This window comes from Acipenser ruthenus, chromosome 4 (genome assembly GCF_902713425.1).
Source record: "Acipenser ruthenus chromosome 4, fAciRut3.2 maternal haplotype, whole genome shotgun sequence".
Lineage (NCBI taxonomy): Eukaryota > Metazoa > Chordata > Actinopteri > Acipenseriformes > Acipenseridae > Acipenser > Acipenser ruthenus.
In genome coordinates this window covers 75,283,722-75,302,670 of record NC_081192.1, presented here as the reverse complement: position 1 = coordinate 75,302,670, position 18,949 = coordinate 75,283,722, and the positions used below count along the sequence as shown (strand labels likewise).

The window sequence follows — 18,949 nt, the reverse complement described above, 5'->3', positions numbered from 1 at the left end:
AGATCTCACCCGAAAGATGGAGGTTAAGTGACTTGCTCAAGGTCACATAGCGAGTCAGTGAGTGAGCCGGAATTTGAAACAGGGTCTTCCTGGTTACAAGCCCTTTTCTTTAACCACCAGACCACACAGCCTCATTTAGCCTATAAACATTTTTATAATTGTGCCAAATTATTATACACAATCTACATCCATTACAATGACATACTTAAATACATTTACCAGCCTTATGAAGCCCTGCCAGACGCCTGATACAAGGGGCTTCAGTGTAAATTCCAAAAGTCCTGCCTAGCACAGGGTCGCAGCAAATTTTGAAAGTGTCTTTTCCAAGGCTCATTCTCCTGCAGTCTTGGATGTAGCCAAATTTAGAAAATGCTCTCTCCACATCAGGCCAGCCAGGCGGGAAGATGCCATAAGCAGCATGGCTCAAATTTGCAGTGGATTTTTTCAGAATTTAAAACAGTGATGTCGCCGTTGTCTGGAGAAGGCATTGCCATCTGCACGTGGAATTTGCTTTGAAAGCTATTAACTATCCACGCTATCTGTAAAAGCGTGAAATGTGTAGTTGGTGGGCGTGAGATCAATTAATATTATGTTCAGATACTCACGTGCGTGGGTGTGTGTATTGCGTGTGTGTTAGCTTCCACTACATTGCCTTACTTTAAGCAGACAGCTTTGCATATACATGTAGCCAAATTTATTAACATAAACACATATCTAATGTAATGTATTTTCTTAATATAGCCTAATCATTTATTTTTATGAACTTGAGTGGTCCAAAATTCTGGTGAAAACACTGTGTAACAAATTTTTTTTTTTTTTGGTTCCTGGGTAGTAAGTGTTATTTCCTAATTGCTTATGCCTCAAAAGTATAGAAAATGGCTATTATTCCCCACAAACTTTGCTTTTGTGACCAGGACAGTGATATTTTGAAATTTACCTATTTTCCAGAACATTCCAGATAGATTCAGTGCTGGTAAACTTGGAGTAACTTCTAGAACTTTCCAGTAATATAAATAGCTGCTCCATAATGGTAACAAGTACCCGTCTCTTCCCCTGGCTCACTCGGTGCACATCAAAGAGGATTACAACAGCATCAAGACCTTGCTGGGCGCCTTGAAGTATGATGAGTACGGCTGGGAGGTCATAGGAGACTTCAAAAATGGTGGCATTCCTGATGGGTCTCCAAGGCGGTTTTACCAAGTTTCCCTGCTATCTTTGCCTTTGGGACAGCAGGGACACCAAGGCGCACTACCACAGGCGGGACTGGCCACAGCGGACCGAGTTCTCTGTGGGGAGGAACAACGTCAAGTGCGAGCCACTGGTGGACCCCCGGAAGGTGCTGATGCCACCACTGCACATCAAATTGGGCCTTATGAAACAATTTGTCAGAGCTCCAGATAAGGAGTCGGCAGCCTTCAAGTACCTTCAAGACTTCTTCCCTAAGCTGTCTGAGGCAAAGGTCAAAGCCGGTTTCTTCGTCGGACCACAGATAAAGAAGATCCTGGAGTGCAATGAATTCCCCAAGAAGCTCACTTCTTGGGGAATTCATTGGAGAAAGCGGCTTGGAACAGCTTTGTCGCAGTGGTTCGGGGCTTCCTGGGCAATCACAGGGCCGAAAACTATGTGGAGCTGGTTGAGACACTGGTGAAGAACTACGGCACAATGGGCTGTAGGATGGCCCTCAAAGTCCATATCCATAGTATAACGAGAACATGATGGGAGACTACATTTGGGGGCCGATTTGTGAAAGTGATTTACAGTATAATCGTAAATCTCGAAAAACTACTCGCTTCTAAATCTTTTGTAGTCATTTTTGTATTACTTTAGTATAAATACATGTTAATTTGGATTCATATATTGTTTTTTTCTGACTTTATGTGAACGAAGAGACACAAATTCGCCTGTTTTCTCATTGGAAATAGGTAAATTTCAAAATATCACTGTCCTGGTCACAAAAGCAAAGTTTGTGGGGAATAATAGACATTTTCTATACTTTTGAGGCATAAGCAATTAGGAAATAACACTTACTACCCAGGAACAAAAATTGTGTTACATAGTGAAATCAGTAAAAACCTAATTTTTCAGTAAAAATCGGTATAAACCAAAAACAAAGGGTCCTATCTATAGGTAACAAGCTCAGGTGTGTCTTATTAAAGCCGTAGTAAAACTAGGAGTGCAATGGCAGTCTTATTTCCATACCTGCTGTATTTTGAAACATACAGCTAGGAAAGGTCAAGTCACAGTTAATCAGATAAAAGACAAAGAATAAGCTGGTTGTGCCCAAGCCCAAGACATAAAAGAAGCTACAATTGGGATTGAATTAAACCTACAAGACCAGAAAATATGAGACTATTTCAGTGAAAGCCCCATTAGGCCTCCCAGCACAATACTGTATCCCTCAACACCTAGCGGAGTGTGACCGGCGGTGGCTGTACATGTTATTACAATACATTGCCGAGCCAATGCAGGGCAGAGTGAAGAGACATCCTTTTATAGCAGAGCTTATGGGAGACATTAACACCGGGGTTTAGTTTTCATAACCCCGGCTGCATGGATAACACTGTCACACATACAGTTCTGTACTGGGCTGTGGCATCAACTACCTGAGAGGCCTCAAGTTGGGAAAGTCGTAAATATGAGGTCATATGAATACTAATATGCAACATCAATGTAAAGTATTTTGCTGAACATACTCAACTAACCCTGCCTGTCTAACAGCAGCATTAAAAAAAAAAAAAAAAAAAAAAGAAAAGAAAAAAACCAACCACACAACACAGCGCATCACATGCCAAGACAAGCAGCCACAAATGTATTCATTTTTATACTTAACAGCCTTGTGATCTACTCTATGTACACTTCTTGGATATACTGTAAATCTCTGTTGAATTTAGTTTTAACCGATATACAATTCAGTCTGCTGACTGTTCCCTGATTAACTGAAATGGGGGCATTGTATTTTGCCTGAGACAGTGCCTACAGTAGGTGGATATTGAAGCTCAACTCGACATTCTACCCTAAGTAGAATGGCTCACGAATGAAGGCACAGTCAAAAGTATTTAATAGTATTTGTCTGTGTAAAAATTCGACAAAGCAGAATGAGAAGGCGAGTACTAGGGTAGAAAAACTAAACCTCTGTTACTGACCACATAAAAACAAATCAACACCACTGTGCTCTGCAATTTACTATACACATAAAACCACTGTCAGCAGCAGTGCTTGCATACATAAGACCTTTCCACAGACAGGTCTCTGTCATAACTGCATATTTGTGGTTCTGTTTACTTCCTTCATACTGCACACCCTGCTCTCTAGATCACTACACTGTGCATTACACTAAGAGTCAACATAAATGTATATTTTCTGTTTAACACCCTACTTAATGGGTAAAATTGTGTTGCAATAAAATTCAACGTGGTCATACTACCCAATTGCCACCTGCCCAGCAACCAACAACTGCTTTATGTCCTTAAAAACTCAGACAGGCTAAGCTATAATGCAGTACTAAACAGGGCTCAAAAAGGCTACTGCATAAAACAGTAGTACTTTAAATATTGTTAGTCATTGTGTACTGTGTACTGAAATGATCGTATTGAATTTAATGCTGCAACCTTTATCGGGCAAGTCTGCAGGCATCTCGGTAGGTTTACCTTCATGAGAAAATCACAAAGACAAAGTAAAAAAAAATCGATTTCTGTAGCAGAAGCATGGATCAAGGGCAGCACGGTGCAACATGCCACCATTACCCCAGCTAAAAACAGTACTTGGTTCTGTGTTCCTGAGTTTGCTATAAATATCTGGCTCCAGCATCCACACAGTAACCTTGTAATAAATTAACCAGCACTTATTCCACAGGCTTACAAAGCAGCATGTAGGAATATGATGGTGTAGGACTCCGGGAAGAGGAAATTAAGTGAAAACGAGACCCTGTTTTTCTCGGCTGGGTCTCCCTTCCTATCCTGAATCCTGCACACTGAATCATTCATGCGCTGCGTTCAGTTTCAGGGCTGCAGCCCTTGGAAGTTAAGATTACTTTGTCTGTATAAATAGCTCCTGTCTTCATGCACTCACTGCAGCCTGAATGAATCAATGCTGGAAGAGGGTCAGAGAGGCATGTGAAGCAAATTGAGACTGAGGAAACAAGCCAACAGTGATCTGCATCTACTGTAGCGCAATGCTGGCTGTTTTTTTATTTATTTTTTCTCTCTCTCAATGAAAGGTCAGTTTTCAACTAAGTAATTGTGATTGCAGAAGATCCCACGATCACAATTTGGAACTCTTCTGCCATGGTTTTCAATTTAACAAATTGGTTTTAAATACCAAAAAGACTTGGGCATTGCTACGTGGCTGTTGTAACTGGCCTCACTAACTATGTAAGTGTTGTCTGGTTAATTGCAACAGAAGAGAGAATTGCCGCGTAACGGGTGAAAGAAAAATATCAGCTTCAACCATCTTCATTAAAGTTCTGTACTGTACTTGGAAACTCATTAGAAGGTCACATTTATTCTGACGCTCGCCATGCCAACAATCCTCCAGCCGTGAAACAGTTAAACCACACAATTACAAGAAATTTTAAATTCATAAAGCACCTTTCATAAACAACGAGCCCCTGAATTCCTTAAACAGAGGGTAGAAATATGTTTCTATATCCCTCGCCAGGGTTCTCGTTAGTGCCAGTGCAGCTTGAGAAAGTTCCACAGCAAACTGAATAGAACCTCATACTAAGGGGGTAACAATTCATTGCGTACGATGAGTTGTGATAGTTTCTTCACATGATGCACTGTACAGCAAGAGAGGGGTGTATCTTTTATGACAGCAGATTGTAATTTTCTGAAATAGGCTAAATAGATTATTACAATTAGATTTACTACAGGTAGGTTGCTGGGAGAGTACTTTCTCATTAATTTCTATGAAAGCAACAATTGTTAGGTTTATCAACCTATTCAACCCAGATACCAAGCCTACAAATAAAACCCCTAAAAAGAACAAGAAAAGTCTTGTGCTGAGCTTTACCGAACACATGGATTCCTGTTTGAAATCGCCACTATGAACTTTGACACAGATTAGTGAGTGTATTAAAACCCCAAGAGGGTCTGTACTGTAGCTTAATTCATTCATTACAGAATCGCATAAACCTGACACTGGCAATTTAAAAGAATTTATTACACCATGAACACTCACAGACACACACGGGTATTATACTGTACATTGCCAGACGGCTGGAAAATGTGAGATGGAAATGGCAGCGAAAACTGAAAAAAGTGGTACTGGTGGCTTTGAAACCACCTGTTCCATTTACAAAAACCAAGGGCCCTTCAGATCAATGGCAATGTTTCCATCTAAATAAATACATACATCATGCACATTATGAGAAATGGCCCAAAACCTTATCCTGTGTACATGGGAAGAACAAAAGGCTCACTTCTTCCATAGATAGACAGATAGATAGACAGAAAGGCTTCAGTGAGTTACAGGAAAATAATTCCATCTAGTGTTTCGACATCCTATACACAATATATTAACTTGTGGTATAGAAATAAAAACGCAATGTTTTAGCATAACATTCATCTTTAACATAACGTACGCTGTTTACCAATACAATACTACTTTTAGAAAGCTAATTCTTGTAAAGCTAACACACATGAGTTTCTTTGAAAAGTTTCTTGAAAAGTTAAGGCAGCTACTTATAGGTAGAGGCAATGTAACTGTGTAAGAAGAACTGAAGAGAATAAAACAGGCAGTATTCATTCAATACGAAACTGGGTTTCTTACAACTGTATGCCCGAAGTTCAAGAGAAAACATAAAAAAGGCCATCTAACCTAAGACCAGCCCTTTCCAATATTTACACTGATAAAAATTCCTTTGAAGCAACAGTTACCGGTACATTATTCTTGAATATTACAGTACATGTCATAAGTAATCTGCAGTACCTTTGTCACTATCAATTACTATGCAAAACTCTGGCTTTATCTCTAGTCACCAAAAAGATACTTCTGTCGAATTTGTCAATTACTTCATGAAAAATTCTCATCTGGTGTGTACATTGAGCATGCAGAATAGTTGGCATATAAAAGCAATACAAAATGGATGCCTAGTTACAGTACATGCAGCGTGATTGTAATGCGATTCACGCAAGCTTACGTCACCACCGCGTTACTTTCTTCTGTCTTCACGCTACTCTCCTGCACATTTCACCCTACTCTCACGCTGCCTTCCCACGACATTCTTATTGTGTCAATGAAGGAAATGCACAAGAATGGGGGGCCGTCCGATAAAGCGGAGAGGGAAGAGAGTTGTTTAACAATAACAGTAATTTTGATTTCATTATGTACAACAATTAGTGCAGGAATGAACACAGGATTTTCATGTTCAGATGTTCGCTCATAATTTAAATATACAGTACTGTGCAAAAGTTTTAGGCAGGTGTGAAAAAATGCTGTAAAGTAAGAATGCTTTCAAAAATAGACATGTTAATAGTTTATATTTATCAATTAACAAAATGCAAAGCGAGGGAACAGAAGAAAAATCTACATCAAATCAATATTTGGTGTGACAACCCTTTGCCTTCAAAACAGCATCAATTCTTCTAGGTACACTTGCACACAGTTTTTGAAGGAACTCGGCAGGTAGGTTGGCCCAAACATCTTGGAGAACTAACCACAGTTCTTCTGTGGATTTAGGCAGCCTCAGTTGCTTCTCTCTCTTCATGTAATCCCAGACAGACTTGATGATGTTGAGATCACGACTCTGTGGGGGCCATACCATCACTTCCAGGAATCCTTGTTCTTTACGCTGAAGATAGTTCTTAATGACTTTCGCTGTATGTTTGGGGTTGTTGTCATGCTGCAGAATAAATTTGGGGCCAATCAGATGCCTCCCTGATGGTATTGCATGATGGATAAGTATCTGCCTGTACTTCTCAGCATTGAGGAGACCATTAATTCCGACCAAATCCCCACCATGCTTCACTGTTGCCTGCAGACACTCATTCGTGTACCGCTCTCCAGCCCTTCGGCGAACAAACTGCCTTCTGCTACAGCCAAATATTTCAAATTTTGACTCATCAGTCCAGAGCACCTGCTGCCATTTTTCTGCACCCCAGTTCCTGTGTTTTCGTGCATAGTTGAGTCGCTTGGCCTTGTTTCCACATCGGAGGTATGGCTTTTTGGCCGCAAGTCTTCCATGAAGGCCACTTCTGACCAGACTTCTCCGGACAGTAGATGGGTGTACCAGGGTCCCACTGTTTTCTGCCAATTCTGAGCTGATGGCACTGCTGGTCATCTTCCGATTGCGAAGGGAAGTAAGCATGATGTGTCTTTCATCTGCTGCAGTAAGTTTCCTAGGCCGACCACTGCGTCTACGGTCCTCAACGTTGCCCGTTTCTTTGTGCTTCTTCAAAAGAGCTTGGACAGCACATCTGGAAACCCCTGTCTGCCTTGAAATTTCTGCCTGGGAGAGACCTTGCTGATGCAGTATAACTACCTTGTGTCTTGTTGCTGTGCTCAGTCTTGCCATGGTGTATGACTTTTGACAGTAAACTGTCTTCAGCAACCTCACCTTGTTAGCTGAGTTTGGCTGTTCCTCACCCAGTTTTATTCCTCCTACACAGCTGTTTCTGTTTCAGTTAATGATTGTGTTTCAACCTACATATTGAATTGATGATCATTAGCACCTGTTTGGTATAATTGTTTAATCATACACCTGACTATATGCCTACCAAATCCCTGACTTTGTGCAAGTGTACCTAGAAGAATTGATGCTGTTTTGAAGGCAAAGGGTGGTCACACCAAATATGGATTTGATTTAGATTTTTCTTCTGTTCACTCACTTTGCGTTTAGTTAATTGATAAATATAATCTATTAACATGTCTATTTTTGAAAGCATTCTTACTTTACAGCATTTTTTCACACCTGCCTAAAACTTTTGCACTGTACTGTACTTGTTCGGATATTCGTTTTTTTTCAAAAAGTAATAAAAGCCATTATATTGGTCAGAACGCAGGCAGAGACCGTGTAACAGCAGGGGCAGGGGGTGTGGCCTGTGCGTGTGCCTTTATTTTACAGCAAGACCTTACAATGTAACACGTCAAAGTAGAAAAATATCCCAGGAGTAAAGAATACGTTGTGTAGGACTTACTGTATCCCAGTGAATTAACTACAAAACAAAAGATGCCAAATAGCAGTTCAATTTAAACATGGTTTTGTTTATTCCAGAAATAAATAGTACATAAAGTTGACACCGCATTTCAGAGGTCACTTTGTGCAGAATTCTGTGTTATATACGCAGGACATTTTAATAAAATGCAAAAAAAAATAATATTACGAAGTAGTTTTATGCAGTGCAAGGGAAAGGGTTTATGGTGCGATGTGTTCTGTGCAAAATATTTTCATTATGTTTTTAAAACCTATCTGTGAACATCCTTTTCTAGCTGTGAAAATAGCTACACGATATCTTCAAATGAACAGGAAGCCATTTCAAGATATCTTGAAATGACTTCCTGTGAAAATGCTCTATGTTTTCAATGGACTTCCTGTCCATTTAAACATATCTTCAAATGAACAGGAAGTTATTTAGAGATATCTCTAAATGATTTAGAGATATCTCCAAATGAACATGAAGCTATTTGAAGATATCTTCAAATGATGTGCAGATATCTTTAAATGAACAGGAAGTTATTTAGGGGATATCTTTAAAACCCTCATTTTAAGATATCTCTAAATGACAGTTTGGCGTGCCATGCTAGCACAATCCATATGGTTTCCATAGTATTTAAAGATATCTGTAAATCAAGTTGAGATATCTATTTCATTCTTGGATACCTCAAATTCATTTACAGATATATTTAAATTAATTTTAGATAGCTTAAAAACTGCACAATTAAAGATATCTGGAATTCAATGTGAGATATCTTGAAATGTTTTACAGATATCTCCTAAATATTTCAAGATATCTTAAAATGCAATCTGAGATATCTCTAAATGATAATTTGAATTGCCATACTGGAAGAGGTTGTCCATTCTCACAATCATGTGTGCCATATACTGCAAATACAGTACAGCAAGCAGCAGTGCCTACATGCATAAAATAAGCAACAGACTGTCTTAACTGCAGACCAGCTTCATTTTTATAAGAAACTGTTCATTATATTTTGTAGTTGTAGAGAGAACTGGAAAATATGCTCCAGCTAACATACAGATGAGGGAGATACAACACATACAGCTTTGTAAAGCTGCTTAAAGTTTTATTTTTATTGTATTTCTTTAAATAGCTAATGTTAATGGCATGAATACTGGTTTTAATAGCTGTATTATAAAAAATACATGAATACGACGATAACCGTGATATATTTGATGGTTATTATACTGTCAAAATGTAATACCATGGCATCCCTACGCAGTAAATACAGAATACATCTACATTAGGAAAGAACGTTCTTATTCTTCCAGCTTTCAAACCATATGCACTTACTACTGTGAAGCTAGCTCATTTACATTTAATAGAAAACATAAATCAGGAGAATATGCATTAGTAAAAAGTATATTTCCCTCTCCCCAAAATAGGCAAAAATAAACAAGAACACATGCCACAAATGCAGCAGCATCGCAAACGTTATCCATTTATTACTGCAAACGACTCATCGTTTTGCCTATTCCGTCCATACTGGTATCAACGGATGAAGAATAAAATGAAGAGTCTCCTCAGCGGCCCTTTCCTGCTCCAAACGAGAGGGGTAAACAACGATCTGGCAACGATGGGCAATCTGGCTGCAGAGGTGAGCTGCCAGTGCTGTCACAAGAGGTCACACACAGTTTTTCTTCTCAATTGATTTCATGGTCATGAGAATTATTGCAGTCCAGTCTAGTGCAAACGGGAAATAAAACAATACACTGACAGGACCAGGACTCATTCAAATTCAAATGTTTTGTGTGCAGTATCTGGGTAACCATGGAAATGCTAGCTTGTGATTTACAGCTGAGGTAGACTGGGAGTGTGGACATGTCAAATGTTCTACGTAGGTATGGTACATTAAAACAAAAGTCAATCCTGTTAGTAAGGCGCCCTCAAGGGACTAGCCCAAGTGGTCTTTCATTTAATTCAAATTATGTTTGCTGAAAGGGACGCATTAACAAACCCCCAGAAAGACACTGAAATGTCAGTTGCCAACCTGATCTATTATGTGAGTCTACTAGTATAACCACTGAAAAAAAAGCTCCAGTTTCTGTAGGATCTAGGTTCCAATTTTCCACAAAACAATAAAATCAGTAGAACTGTAGTATTATGGCAGGAATCACAATGTCAGTATAGCTATAAGCCTCCCCTGAAAATCTTAACACAACTGCTGGTGTTAACAAAAAATAAAACGCATAGAGCTTGTTCCAAATCCTATAGCAATTTGTTTCTGTTGCTATATTCCATTGCTATATAGGTGCAGTAGAGGAGTATGTTTAATGCTGTGAACACGTACACACAGCCATCCATCATCAATACAACACAATGAACAGAACCTGCCATATAACGAACAACAAAATGTTAGCAACACTTTCAACTCATTTTATTAACTAAATAGAAAGTGTGTGTTTTAAATTGCTCTAGTATATGCAAGATGAAAAGACAATGCATCTCTCAAATTATGAAGGCAGATGGAGGCAGGCCTGGGGTGTCCTTGAACAGATAGTCCTGGCAGTACACTGATGTTGTATGTGAAAGCCATTGCTTTGCCAGAACTACTATAAACCCTTGAAGCTGCTGCATGAAGGGCAGAAAAGCAGAGCAAAAAACGCATATATTCACTATAATACTTGGTTCTCAAACAAAATCTTGTGTTACTGTAGTTTATAAACAACTGCATGTCCAAAATAAAACTATAATGTATCTAATTAGTGTCTGATCAATAAAGCAATTGCTTTCCCAGTATACATGAGCTTACCAGCTTGTGTTGGTTTGCAGCAGTCTAAAAGGATACCTTACTTTCATTTTAAACCTCATACTTGAAGTAGGATTGGAAAAAAATAAAAAGGACCCTTTTGGACTGCTGCTTCATTTATGTTTAAAAATACTGTAGTTTTGCATGAAACGCAACATTATTTTATTGGACTATGCATGGCAGATTTCTTGGTTACTTTTACTTGGAATACATTCATTAACATGATAAAACTTGATCTAAAAAGACTCGCACAGCTGCAACATCCAATTAGGTCTGCAAGATTCATTCAATTCCTTATTAAATTGACTGGAAAGAGAGGAGCAAGTTGAGGAAATGTGAATTTCAACTCCAAGAGCACACCACCCACTTGTCTCAAGTTTAAAATGGCTTTGAAGGATTTTGAAAACACTCTTACCACTTAAAATACACCAGTGCAATCTCAAGTTGTTAAAGCAGGAAAGAAATATGTTCTGAGACTGGCTCAACTGTAATTTCAATCTGAAGATACTTCTTCCACAGTGCAGCTCTCCTGTTCTATATTGCTCAGCTGACAAAAGAGGGTTCACTGGGAACCACATAACAAGGGCATGCTCCTCTTTTGGAAATCCAAACCAATCGCACACACACAGCCTTCAGTATTATGGCAGGAATCACAATTTCAGGATGGACAGTAGTGCACTACCAGGCAAGCTTCAAGTCTGGTGCTTTCAGTTTGGTCTTCTTCCAAGGTTGCTGTGGCCGCTTACTGTGTATGTTTCCATGTCAACAGCAGAAAGACTGGAAGTCTTGATTAGTTCACACATTAGGAAATGGCCAATCTCAGCTCTAACTAAGGAATTCAAGTGCGTTAGGCTGGAAATTACACTGATGGAATTGCGTTCCGAGTGCGTAAGGGAGACAGCACCCGTAGTGAGAACTGAGAGAAAGAGGGCAGCAAAGGACGTAAGGAAGATGCAAAGGCTGCTCTTTATATCGCTGGCATCATGAGGCATGTACAACAGGGAGGAGGCCTTAGTCCAAGTTCGTCTCCCCCGAGAGACACAAAGCAGCTCCAGCTGAAAGGAGGAAGTTGGTAGTTACTGAAGTGTAAAAGCAGGAGAGGATGTGTGTCAAGGCAGTTTCCAGGCTAAGCAGGGACAATGGATGAGATGGGAGAATGTGGATCAGCATATGATTGGCTGGCGAGACCTGTGTACAGTGGAACAGAGGAGGATCAGCATCCTAATCAGGTCCACATATGATGTTCTTCAAATCACTGCAGAACCGAAATGTGTGGGTAGGAGAGAAACCTGCATGTCCATTGTGTTCATCACCAGCTATCCTGAAGCACATTCTTACAGGAAATAAGGTGGCTCTGACCCAGGGTCGCTGCACTTAGCGTCATGACCAGGTACTGTGATGCTTGGCATTAGTGCTGAAAGAACGATGTAGTAAGTTCAAGAGCTCGCCGCCAAAATATCATAAATAGCTGGCACACAGAACGACCTTCCTCTGAGAGAGCAACCAATAGGAAAGATTATTAGATCACCTGGGACAACTGGAGGCTGCTAGGGATTGGAAAATGCAGGCAAATGTTGGACAGTGCCTTATTTCCCCACCTGATATTTCTAAAACTACCCTTCCATCTGACATTGTCCTGTGGTCACTCTCAGCACGCACTGCTCTCGTGGTGGAGCTATCAGTGCCATGGGAGGATTCCGTGGATTCGGCACGCACTCCATGACGCGACTTCTCTAAGATACTGGATTCAGTTGACAGGAGTGGAACATATAGTGAAGGCTCTATCTGAGGAGGTAGATAAAAGTAGCAACTGGCTCTGACTGGGGACCTCAAAGGAGAGGTGACGGATGAAGTTATCAATGAAAAGGAATAGATGGCTAAGGCAAGTGATGGAGGAAGTTAAAAACAATAAAAAAGAAATTGATGACTAAGTAAACTGGGCTGGGTTGGGGTGCTGGGATGCCAGCATCACTGTTGAGCCTTCCTGAGGTGACGTGGGCTAGTCGAAGAAACAACGAAGATGGGAGGTGCCCACCTTATGATCTCTGTGAAGTGCCCTACCCAGCCCATTTAAGACTTGTGCCATGCTGAGGCGCTAGGGAGGCCGCACGTAGGTTGATCCCTGTAGCAAGTATCGCTGCTGTTGTGTGCGCCGATACACCACGGAGACCACAAATAGGCTGATCCCTGGATCCAGCATTTCACCAGCTATTAACCCTTAGCGGTCCATTTATTCAGCACGTTTCAGGCACGTCAGGTCCAATTTATTTTCACACGCGCAGTTTATTTTAGATGCGCAGTTTAAAAGTATTTTTTTTTTCACAGTAAAACACTGTTCACTGTATTTTTCACATACCTCTTCATAGTCGTACATACTGATAAATCATCTCCTGATCACTCGCTTTATCACCAAACTCCTCAATAATGCAATCCAAGTCATTATTGTATTACTATAACATCTCAAAAAGCTCTGCAAATGTCTGTGATATTCTTTGAGCGCTGGATGCGGAAGCAGCTATCTTGTTTGTTTATGGCCGTGTTATCTCTGTGGTGCCGGCCTCTCGGCTCCTATCAGTCTCACTCGGCCATTGAATGGTTTTCTCTGCTTTTTCCGGAGAAAAAACGACTAGAGACCTGTATTTTACGTCTTTTTGATGATGTCGGACAGGGTCCGACATCGGAATGGAAAGGGCAAATTGTAACGGTCGGACCTGGTCCAACATAGGACCGCAAAAGGTTAACACTGTGCCAATAGGAAATCCACGTTACCTGTTGGAGGAAAATCACTGAAGGCTCATATTCTACAGCAAAGCTACACCTTGGTTGGTCCCCACCACTACTATCTCATTTTATTACAGCACACAGATAATAGGGAAGCAATGAAAGATCAGGAAAATGAAGGCAATAACCCTGTAACAGTAATGTGGAACAAACATATTTATGTGGATACATGGATAAAAAAATAAATAAATAAATAAAAAAGCCAAAACATTTGTTTACTTTACTTCGGGATAAGCAGCCGTTGGATTTTATTATTCTAGGATTACCCCATAAATAGAAAAACTCACTAGTGATTTTTTGTTTTGAATTCCTGGAGGGGTACAGGCTGATCAGAGCAACCCCTTAATTCTGTTATGAAACTGAACATACAAAAGATTTCTAGATGAAAGTAGACTATTTTAGGCTCTTGCTTAGGGAGTTGGGACTGCCTTCCAACCAACTAATAATGCTCACCAAATTTTGCATAGATTTGTTTGACATATCTTGCAAATTACATTTTATTATAGATCTCTACGTACTTGTGCAACAAAAGTGGCTTGGGAGTTTGAAGAGTTCTTTCTCTGTACAGACGTGTGCACCGGGAGGTGTTCCTTTATAATCCCAGGGCTGAGTCGCTTCAAGCAAACATTCTACCTGAGAAAAAAAAAAAAAAAAAAAAAGGATAACAGTCAACGCAACACCAACAATTAACAACTTCTAACCCAAATAATGTTGTACCACTAGATTTTTAAATAGTTTTCTGCTGTAAACCTAGCAACAACCATCAAATAACATCAATCGCAATGATGTCTTGGTGGGACTGGCTTTACCTGCACTAGCTACATTGTAGGGATGCAATGGTTAGGATTTCCCCAAACCAAAACCGAGGTTATCATAATTCCAAACCAAACAATACCAAACAAAAGACAAAACCGAACTGAAACCGAAAGGGACAGTTTTGTACAATGAAAAGGCATTGGCAGTCTCTGCACTAAAATGGGCAGGATTTTCAGGAGCTCTTCACACTTTTCTAAATGTAGACAGTTCATATTAATATCCCTTAATACTTTTAATACGTAGTCTGGGTGTTCAGAAGTCTAGGGCTGTTTTCTTTTCAGGTTTGTTGATGAAAGGTGCTGGTGCTACTACTAGCAGGCATATGCAAACACGTATGTGTCCCTTAACTTAAACCTTTGTTAAAAAAACCTCTCTCCCTTCTTTTCAGCTTTCTCCGCACACCTGCCCTCTCTTGCCAACATCAGCTCTGCACACCAACAAGTAGCCATTTCACACTAGCACTCCCAAGCTGAGCCAGAACCAAGCCGATCCCAGCCAGCATGGCTCGGGTCTGTTCGCACTACTGTTCAAAGTAGAAGCTGCACTGTGGAACGTGACATCAGTGGACACAGGCGCACAGAGGTGTGGTGTGGATTTGTTTTGAGAATGGATCCTGAGGTCGTACTGTCCGAAACGATAGTCTACCAAAAGATTTCACAGGAATTGAGAAATATGGTACTAAACTGCAGCGAAAAAAAAAAAAAAGATTTGTATTTGTTTGTCACATGTTGCTGAATGCAAACTGAATAAATTTCATTTCATATTATTAAAAGTTAGATTAACTACTAATAATAATAATAATAATAATAACTTTAAAAAGTTAGATAGTATTTGAAAAATGTCAGTAAACACTTCAGAAAAATAGATTTAAAAGTAGACCTATTAAACAAAATTAATATTTAAAATATATTTTTCTTTAAAACTTGCTTAATATACAGTATTTTTTTTTAAATGACCATATTGAATGTGATTTTCAGATACTTTGCACATTTCCAATATATGTATCTTAATTATAATTTGTCTTTCTGTTAAGGGCTGGCAAAGTGGCAAAGCTTAAAGAATGTTGTAATATGTAAACTCAGCTTCATTTCGTGTGGGACTGCACATTGATTTCAGAAGACAAGTCACTGAATTCAACATATCGGCGCCGGTCGTTGCAGACCAAGAACTGAGTCCATTAATCATAATATTTACTTTTTTTGCGGTCTGACCCGCTTTTATTGTTATGGTATTTTGTTTTTTTGTAATCCTGTTTTATTTTTTTTTATTTTTTTTCACAGCACTGTTTTGCACTGTGGTTTAGTCCCGTATTTCTCAATTCCTGTGAAATCTTTTGGTAGACTTTATCGTTTTGGACAGTACAAGTTAACCCCGCCCCCAGCCTTGCTCAACACCGAGCCAGTACCAGATGTCTTGCGAGGCCAGAGTTTCACGGTTCCGGCTCCGCTCGGCATGACAAAATGACAAGTGTGAAACTAGCCGTACCGTGAGGGCTCGGCTCAGCTCTGCTCGGATGTGCAAGTGTGAAAAGGCTGAAGGATGAGAGACCTTTGAAAGCTCCAGCCTGCCACCTGACCTGCTGAGAGAAAGCTTCATGCTCGAGTCCAACAAAAAGAACGTATCTACCAAGGCCACCACCAGAAATTAATTTCTTTGAGTAAATCACCAAGTAAAATGAAACCTAATTCTTTGGACTTTGTAAAATCTTTGGCACCACAAGGAGTGAACAACTTTGTTCCGAGACTGTTTTAAACGTATTTCTAAATGAAAGTTTGGAAACTATGATGATTTATGAAATTTTTTGGTGCACTGAAATTTTGTAACATTGAAATAAACCCAAGTCCTTATATTTTTGAACCGAGTTGTCCGATTTGTTTTTGGATGTTAATTACAGCACGATATGATACCTATAAAGTTAATGGGGAATATTGTTTAAAATATTAAAATTAGCTATATACTATGAACATAAAAAGGATATATTGAATATATCAATCTAGGTATTTTAACTGAATTTATTTACATAAACTAAAAGTGAGAATATTTTCTTTTGAGATACTATAACAATTTATATACAAACTTTTTTTTTTTTTTAGACAAATGCACAGCTGATGCATGAGTTTGAGGTTTACTGAAATTACTTTAAAGTACAAAATAAATATTGTGTTTGCTTGTTTGGCAACCTGCTACTGTATACTGTATGCCTGATAACATAAGCACAATATTTACCATTTCACACAAAGCTTACAGATGGTCCAAAAGATTATATTAAAACCAACAGAAACTTGTCATGAATAAAAATGACATGTTTTGTTTAGAGAAGGTATCCAACATACTGAACATGTGACTCACAAGACTAAGGTACAGCAGTTGATATAAACCTGTGCCTTGAGTTTGTTTTAATCAATTTCACAAACCCACTGTTTTGAAGGATTTTGTTTAAATTATAATTTTCATTATTTTGCTTGCATGGCTTTTATCAGGGAAGCAGCTGGTCTGTTTTGATTATAAATCATCTACACCAGGGCTCTCCAACCTTGGTCCTGCAGCGCCCCAAATACAAAGGTTTTACAGGTGCTTAGGTCATCAATGGCTAAAGATCTGGAACACCTGTTAATCTTGTTTCATTAAATCAATAATTGGTGCAATTAAGTAACCGAGAGCTTGGTTGAAATGAAACCCAGAAGACCTTAGCTCTCTAGGACCAGGGTTGGAGACCCCTGACCTACAGTATCTATCTATCTATTAGGGATGGGAATTTTAAACGTTTAAAACGTATGAACTCAAAAGAAGTGGTTAAACGTTGAATAATATGCTAGACTTATAAATCGGTCACATGACAAATGTCACCAAACGCATATTTTTTAATGTATTAACTTTAGTAATTTATCATCATATACAGCAGTCTGTCGCATATCCGACTGCTGTGCTGCCACAGGACGGTGGATATTAAAAAAAGGAAGGGGATTTGGCAATTGCTTCCAAGTAACTTTTCTAACTGGTGCAACAAAAAAGATTGACACTGGGGTAGGTTTTATTCTCGGTCGATCTGGCGGACTCTGTTTCTCTGCTGTAGTAGGCATGGTATGGTATCAACTCCATGGTGTAATAAAGTTAATGACAAGCGGTTTTTCTGAAGTTTGTTATATTTTTAATAAAAGGCACTTATAAACAAAGGAACGAAGCGAAGCAACGTTTGGAAGTGTTTTGAGGAATCGGAGGAGAAAACCGTGGTATGTAAATAATTACGCCAAACAAAATTGTTGTACCACAAAAACATGTTCAATGCTTCACCATTACAAATGAAAACATTCAAAAGTTACTGTGGATGGAGTTACAAAAAAAAAAAGAAAAAACACAACATCCATAATAAACTGAATGCTCTAGATGGCTACTGACATTTATTTAGCCCTTACATCCCTGTGAATACGTGTAAACACGATTTCAAAAAGATTTATTTTTTTCAATATTAATTCAAAGAACACATACATGTAAATGAATTATAGCCTTTAATTTACCAGTACACTTTTACGCAAAAATATATACTGTATATATTTCCTGTTTGTGGCACCAGTCCCTGAACAGTAGCATTAATATAACAATATTGGAATCTGCATTTGATAGATTCTGTAACAAATGCAGCTGTGTTTTTTATTATTATATGTAAAAAAAAAAAATGGTTTAGTTTATTTTATTCATTTTGTGTCCACAGGGCCAGCACAGGTACATCTCATTACTGCAGTACAAATAACAAAGAGAGACATTTACGATAAGATAAAAATAATACAAATGCTTTTAAAAATACTATTTTTTTTGTTTGTTTTTTTGTTTTAGTCTATTAATGATAAATGTTTTTAATGACTGGTTGAAACAAAAAAAAAACACATTAGCCTTGGACTAATATTGTGCCGAGTGTTCAACTGAATAAAGTCCTAAGGCATTTTTATGAAGGAAATTAATATAGATCAATTTGGTATTCCCATGAACCTATTGGTGTTAATTACCTCGGAACAATGTCTCGCACTTCAGAGCAAGTTGGCGTTTCAGTCCTGAGAAATTATGTCGGATACCGGTCATCGGTGTGAAAACAGCCGCCAAAATTATTGGTCATCATCTCTTGAAAACTGCAAAGACTGGAGTAGGATCCTTTCCTACACAAAGACGGTTCTTCCATCCACAGCCTCACATTCAGAAGCTCCTCCCTCAACATCGGCTCCAAGTGCCAGTGCAGTGGCTGGCTGTTCCGTGAATCATCGCTCTGATGCGGAAAAAATCGGTCTGCTTTCAACTCCAAAATGCCATTTCATCTCAAAGTAAACAATACACTGGAATGTTCAATTTAATGTTATGGCAAATAAAAAAAGTTAGATATATCAAAATGAAACAGTCCTGAGGGACTAGTTTCTCTGAGTGGAAGGATACATAATGCACT

The 18,949-nt window shown here is 39.0% G+C and overlaps 1 protein-coding gene across 2 annotated transcripts in view; it reads right to left on the bottom strand.

Moving 5' to 3' along the window:
- The window catches only part of LOC117399297 (polypeptide N-acetylgalactosaminyltransferase 1-like), a 193,282-nt gene that overhangs the window by 139,424 nt on the left and 34,909 nt on the right, over positions 1-18,949 (bottom strand). The window contains exon 2 of one of the 2 annotated variants that reach the window (XM_033998390.3): positions 14,223-14,337. The exons of the other annotated variant lie outside the window; for it this stretch is intronic. The gene's annotated coding sequence lies outside the window, so the exon portion shown is untranslated. The remainder of the gene's footprint in view (positions 1-14,222; positions 14,338-18,949) is intronic. 2 annotated transcript variants of the gene reach the window in all.